Below are 7,482 nucleotides of genomic sequence, written 5' to 3'. Positions count from 1 at the left end.
GTAGTTTTGTTTATTGTTTACTTGTTTGTTTCAAGCAGGAAAACTCAGCTTTATTTTCCTTGGTTGTAAGAAAATAGCTATATTTAGGCTGAATGTATGTTATCCAGCATTATGTCACTGTGGGCCATTTTTACAACGTTCCATACACGTGTAAATCCTGCATTGTGGGACTCAAGTGCTCTTAAGACCCCTTTTATTTTCACTGTGTAATATGCAGAGTGAAAGGGACATTAGTTAGCAGGTGGCTCACAAGGCGAGCCTGAATTCTTATTTGATTATATTGGTTTCACCCTTTAGACCTCATCCAAGGGCTGTCTGATAGCACTCTTACCAAACCATTTCTCCTTTTTATATTAATAATTAGGCTTTGAAATAAACATATTCCTATAAAATGGTGGGCTTACCATCTCTGAAGTTGTCATTCAGGTGGCCTTGTTTAGTCAAAACGCCTTGTTAAAAAGAAAAAGCTTTAAAATCATGTTTATAGTTTCAGTCCTTATATATATATATGTCCCCAGAGTTTTCAGCTTTAAGACTATAAACATTAACAGAAAGCCCACGTTTGTGCTGTCTGCTGTATTATTGCTGTTTTGTTTGGGACTTTGGTATTCCTTTTCCCTGATAAGACTCAGGAATTCTGAAATGTGAAATTATCTCAATTCTTTTTCTGTAGCATGTGTGTTTGCTAACAACACTTAGAACTTAGCATACAATAATCCAATATGATTCATATGGTGTGCACTCATCAGCTTTATTTTTAAAATAGTTTAATTGCAAACGTAATGATTAGTTGATTTTGTCTGTTACAAATGAGATTGTAGTGATATGGTAACATTTTCTGTTAAGGACTTCACTTTTCTATGACTGTTCCAACCTATCAGAGCTCTCTCCACTGCCTTTTCCTGGCAGTAAAACCTTTGCCCTGGTTACTGCTGACATACAGAATAATCCTGTGCAAGCAGATTTTTATAGTCTTAACACCAGAGATGAATTTGATTGTGTTCACACACAAGGTTTTTGCCCAGTTCAGGTGGTTTTCCTTCCCTTCCTGATGCATAAATTCCTTTGCCTCTGAGTAGCAGTAGAAGACCAGAGTAACTGTGACAAAAGGCACCTGGTCTACAGCGCATGCCTGCCTTCCAGACCTTTGTTATCAGTAGAAAAACAACTATATATACCGAGTCCTTACTGTCTGTTTAGTTTTAAGTTTTATTTAGTTTAACCATCCCAATAAAGGAAATATTTGATTTATTCTTTTTAGTACAACTTGGCAACATTTTTCTTGTGTTTCTCATTGGCTGTTTTCTGTTAAAGGGGTCTCTATTTAAGATCACTATTTTCATGCTTGTTTTACAGTTCATGTATTTTGAAGTGCATTATATTTACTTAGAATTTGTAACTTGAACGACTTCACCAAATGAGTACCTTTTGGTAATTTGTAATAACTTCTTCCAAATGTTAACACTTTCCCTGGTAATTGTATTACATATGTAAAGATAAAAGAAATAATTTTCTGTATTCTGCCAATCATAATTTTATATAATAAATCATCAACTTTTATAATAGTATGGATTGACAATTTCTAAAGTACTAATGTAGCTATGCTTTTTCTTTTTCTTTAGCATTTCCAAGGTACCAGTAAACAGCAGTTTATTATTGCCATGTTATTTGATAGGAGCATCTGGCGGCTGGTGGCTGGGTTATATTTATATTCACTGTCATCTGTACAACCTAGTTGTGTCATGTTCACTGTCTCTAACCCTGTACCCTGGGCTTAGAGCAGCAGGGGTTTCCAGGCAGTATGCTGGACACACATTGCCTCCAGCCGTATGTATTTAGGAAATGCATATTCATAGACATGAAATGTGGTGTACTTGCATTGGTTAACTACAGTTTAAAGTTGCTTTATATTCATTTAGAACCCACCTAGTTTTCAGTCTGATGAAAGTTTTGTTCTATTTTTTCTCAAGATTGCCACTTTGACAAATTTGCATTACCTCTTTTTAAAACCATGTTTATACTTACTGTGCTTTTATGTCATTTTTATTTGACCATCTGATTTGTGAGTAATTGAAATCTGTACTCTTGGTGAAAAATCATGTTATCAAGTCTCTGTTGTTAGAATGTTCATTTTCAGTTTCTATTCAGAAGTGAATGGATATATTCAGAGTCAGCCATGCTCACCCTTGATGCACTGTAACCAGCTGTTCATGGTAGCTTTCCCCAATGCTCATGCAGTTTCCTCTCAGGGAGACTGGAATTCAGTGTTTGTTTGCCCTCGCTGTAAACAAACTAAATGGTTGAGGCACACGCACGTCCCCAGCATCATACCTGTTAACCTGTGGTGGTGATTTGGACTCTTCCCGGGGGGGAAGTTACTATGACTTAAATTTGTTGTCCGTGAGACTGATCTTTCCAGTTCTTGAAAGCTGCTAGGTGTGTGCCACATTGGTGCAAATAGATTTTTCCTGTGTGGCAGATGAATGCCATTTACAGAAAAGGAGCATTGAAGAGAAAAAGAGGTTTGTTGTACAGCCGGACAACAACTGTAACTGGGTTGGTGGCCTTGGTGCTGAGATTATGTTGCAGCTGAAGGCTACTCCCAGGCTCGGAATGATACAAGTAATATTTATTGTCTGGATCCTCAGATTAGCTGTTTCTGGTTTCTCTTTTAATAAGGTATTTAGGATACATATTTTTAAAGTTCATTGCTTTAAGCTGAAAAGCCATTTAAATGGGGAGAGGAATTACTCTCGTAGGGTATTTAAAACTCAGGAGTTCAAATAAACTCACAAATTGAACAGACACTGTTGACTTTGCAACTGAATTATGACCTGGTACATCTGAACTGCACAATGATTGCTGTAGACTTGTTCTCAAAGGTGGCTGGGATTTACAGTAGCGAATTCTAACAGCAAAGCAGTTACAATGTCTTGAAAATTGATTTCCCAAATCACTCGTGTGCCTAAGAAAATAAAAGGAAATATTTTATTTTTCTTCTCTCTTCTCTTTCTTTCCCATGGTTGTAAAGATGTGTTCATGGGAGGGAACAATTCAGGGGGAGGGGAGGATGCACCCTGCTCACTGATGCTCACGCTCAGGATCTCATGTCAGGTGTTAGGATTGTAGAAGAGAGGCTGTGGACAGGCCATTCTGATTTCTTATGTTAACATTAGCTCCTCAGCTCCTGTGTCATAAAATGCCAGTCTGTTAAACACAGTCAGTAGTTGTTTGATGCTTTTTCATAAAATCAAAAACGTTTCCCAATTTGATTTTCTCTTGACTTGTACCTAGTTTCTCTGGCGGTTGCCTTGAAAGCACATTTCAGCTGCCACAATGATGCTTGCCTGTGCTGGTTTTTACCTGATCCAATCCTGTTTTTCATCTTTTGCTGTCGAAACTGCATGCTAAATACACAAGATAGAGGGTCCACAAGGGAAGCCAGGTGTAATGATGTATCCTTATAATACCAGCACTCTTGGAGGCTGAGGCAAGAGGATTGTAAGTTCAAGGACAGCCTGGGTTTTATGATGTGACCTCCCCCCCCTACACAAAATAATCCACAACGGGATAATCATATTTCACAGGCTGAAGACTGGGTATAGCATCAGTAACTCACATCAGAGAAGCACACTGGCATTGCGGGTTGCTTGTCATCCATGGCCATGGACCACCAGGCTATCTCGCCCTCTCTAGCACTCCTAGGCGTGGGAAAATGAATACCAATGGGGTATGTACTGAGCTAAATATTGAGCATCATAGCATAGCGTGTGTATTGTTAAACAAGGTCTGTGCACGTGATAAATATATTGTATTGAATCACCCTGTCAGGTTTGAATAAAAGTGGTTATCTAGATTTAGTAATAACCAGTTAATACTGCTGCTTTCAAATGACTCAGAATTTCTCAAGGCAGTAATGTGCTAGATAGGAATATTGAAAAATCACAAAATATTGCAGGGAAATATAGAACACTGTAAGTATATTTAACATACATAAAGTTCGTGGCCAACATGAATATTAAGAGTATGACCTATGTGTATCTCTTGTAATCTTGTGTAAAGCTTACCTTGGCTACGGACATAGGGTACTAGATAGTTTCCCAAAATTTTCAATTTACTACTTTGATTTCAAGTCAATTGTCTGGTTTTTGCAATGTTGTGATTCTGCTGTGAACATGAACTGTACCTCTTTCTGTGGAGCCAGTGTTTCTGTAGCCTCTCGGAGAGTGTCTGTCCATTGCATGGCCATGGGCGTGGGCGTGAGCATGGGCGTGGGCTAGGAGCACTAACTCTGAACCATCTTTTCTCCTTCACTGCCCTGGGCTACTGAGTGCGACTGGGGTGTGTGTGTGTGTGTGTGTGTGTGTGTGTGTGTGTGTGTGTGTGTGTGTGTTTTCAGTGTGGATATCTTGGTAGAAAACCAGGGCAAGGATTTCTCTGGTATTTGGGTTTCAGAGAGACCAGAGCCAGAGATCCTGGGAATGTTTTTTTGCTTTCAAATCTGTGACCTTCTGAAAGGAAATTACATGTCGTTCCTATCAAAAAGTACCATCCTCTATGACACCAACAAGTTGCAAAGGGGCTGTTGGGTCTGAGAGTCCTCCCTACGTAAGGAGGAGAAAATCACTCAAGAGCAGACGCAGAGAAGTTTCTTCTAAGGCCCTCACAGTTGGCTGGCTTCTCATTCCTCCTACTGGTGTGTCTGGAGGCTTATAAATCGTCTCATTGTTCTCATGGCACTTGCAAGCAAAGTGAACACTGTACTTAGGGGAGTGATGCAGCCACGATGGGAGATTTAGCAGCCCTCAGATAGGAAGAGCTAGCTGATTTGGAAGAGCTAGAGAGTTACAGAAAGTTCCTTGTGAAAGAGGCAAGTCACAGCAATTGTAAGAACAACAAATGCATCTTACCCGCAAAGTCCCATTGCTTTGTATATGCCTGTGTGATAGTGGCATCTGCCTGCATAGGATGAAATGTAGATGTGAAACTGCCGAAGGAAACTTACTAGTTTAATGTGGGTTCCTTAGCTGGGAGGGGAGGGGAGGGGCTGGTGTCCCGGGATGGAATGAAGAAGTGAAGACAACGCAGAAAAGGAAAGGGAAGGAGGGGCACACTTGAAAGTAAAATAGTGTGGCAGAAGTTATCCTTGAGTTAACATGTGCCTGTTCCCAAGAGCACACTTTCTTAAGGACACGAAGGGCAGGAAGCAAAGTATTAAGCCAGCACTGGAGCAGTACATAAGATGCTTGTATTGTAAAGGCACAAATGGATCCATATATAAGAAGCATAGGTTTTATATTTATGGATAAGAGAAGCAGAGTCACCAGCATTGGAAGATGGAAGGTTCTAGAAAGGACTCTGATTACTTCAGAAAGAAGAAATACAATTAAGGACCTAAATGTGTTGGATGAGTTTAACCATTAGGCAGATGTTGGTATTTCGGGGACAGTGCGTGGAAGCACTGAAGGAGTGTTGTGTGACTTGAATGGGGAAATGGATGTGGCAAATATAAGTCTCTTAATAACTTGTACCGGTCCGGCCAGTAGGAAGCCGAACAGTCTTCTAATGGGGGAGTGAGGATGGTTATAGGAAAGATAGAAAAAAATGGGAGGGCTGCAGGTCATTACCACAACAGCATCAAGTATGTTTCTCATGTCCTTCTTATACTACACTACGGTGGCAAGCAAAGCCACAAGCTAACAGAAATAGTTTGCTAGAATATATACATAAGACATTTGTTCCCATCCAAAAACCTCCCTGTTCCTTCCACCAAGGTCAATAGAATCTTCAGCCCCTTGCTTTGAACCTCAAGTACACCTCTTATTGTTCCATGCCTCAGCAGGCTGGGAAATCTGCCAACAGATCCTGACCTGCCTTGGTTCTTCCTGATAGACAGACTTTCTCTCTCTTTCTTTTTTTTTTCCCCTCTGCTTCAGAGAAGCAGCAAATGCCTCCTGACAATAACTGTAGCAACCAAAGAAATAACAAAGGAATTCTAAAGATTTTTTTTTTCTAAATGTTTATGGTCCAGTGAGGTTTATTATGTTACATGAAATAAGGCAGACACAAACAAATACTATATCTTCTCACTTTGGAAACTAAAATTTGAAATAACTCAGATAAACAGTGGTCAGAATTAAAGATGGTGGTAGGGGTGGCCTAGGGGAGGGAGAAGAGTGGGAAGAAGTTAGGTAAAGGCTCTGAAATACCAGGAGGAACTGACTTGGTGTTTCTACAACAGTAGGATTTGGTTACACCATTCCACGATCTACTTCACCCTAACTAGAAGACTATGTAATTCCCAGCACATAAAAGTGAGCAGTGTTTGAGATGAAAATGCTTATTACCCTGACTTGATCATTATACATTGTGTACATGTGCACACTTAGTATTATACACTCCATCAGAGTACATGAACATTATGTCTCCATTTAAAAAGTGAATTTAAAAACATTTAAAAGTTTGATCAATTTTAGAAAACTTTAAAAAGCAGAATGCTGTTCAGATTTCTCACATCCAGAAAGAAAGTCATTTTCTTAAAGATCATAATGAGTGGGTGGCAGAGTATCACCTTGCCCTATCACACCTTGTACACTACATCAGAAGGTCTGAAGCATCAGTGAGAGCATCCCCCTTGAGATGTTCACAGCCGGGACCATTACCATCAATTAGTGAAATTATTCTCCTGCACTTCAATCTAGATTGAAAAAGGCAAAGACTTTTGACACATAACCCATTCTTTGTCGTTTCAAATTTCTGAGATAAAGGACAAATGGTTTGGGACAGGGGAGATGGATAGGCTGGTAAAATGGGGGAGTTTGATCCCACAACACATGTGAAAAAGAATCCATGGAATTGAAGACCAAGGGATCTCTGGGTTCACTCTAGCCTACTTGGCCATCTATATAGTCAAGCAAGAAGTTGTGTCTCCTGAAAAGGTAGACTGCATAGGTGTGTGGACACACATCTTTAATCCCGGTGTGCAGGAGGCACAGGCATGTCGATCTCTTGAGTTCAAGGCCATCCTGATCTATATAGCAATTACCAGGCCAGCCAGGCTACTAAGTGAGACCATGCCTCAATTTTATTTTATTTAAAAGAAAAAGGTGGATGGCACCTGAGAAACAACACCCAAGGTTGTTGTCAAGTAACTTACACACACACACACACACACACACACACACACACACACACACACACACACACTCGTGCAAGAATGATTTTTTTGGAGCGTATAATAATGGCCAAAGTCTTTTACATGTCAAAATATAATTTTTCACTGCAAAAAGGAAGCAAAATTCAGGGAATTTATAAGAAATTACTGAAAGAAAGGGAAAATTATTTGTCAGTCATGGTTGGTTGCCAGGATTTTCTTACCTCCCAACTATGTATGTGTGGCATACGGTAAGTGGCACAGGGTAGTATCCTCAAATGTTATACTTGAGCTGAGGAAGCAATAATAATACTCTGTACATATTTCCA

The sequence above is a fragment of the Arvicanthis niloticus genome, chromosome 25 (genome assembly GCF_011762505.2).
Source record: "Arvicanthis niloticus isolate mArvNil1 chromosome 25, mArvNil1.pat.X, whole genome shotgun sequence".
Classification (NCBI taxonomy): domain Eukaryota; kingdom Metazoa; phylum Chordata; class Mammalia; order Rodentia; family Muridae; genus Arvicanthis; species Arvicanthis niloticus.
This window is presented reverse-complemented; position numbering follows the sequence as displayed.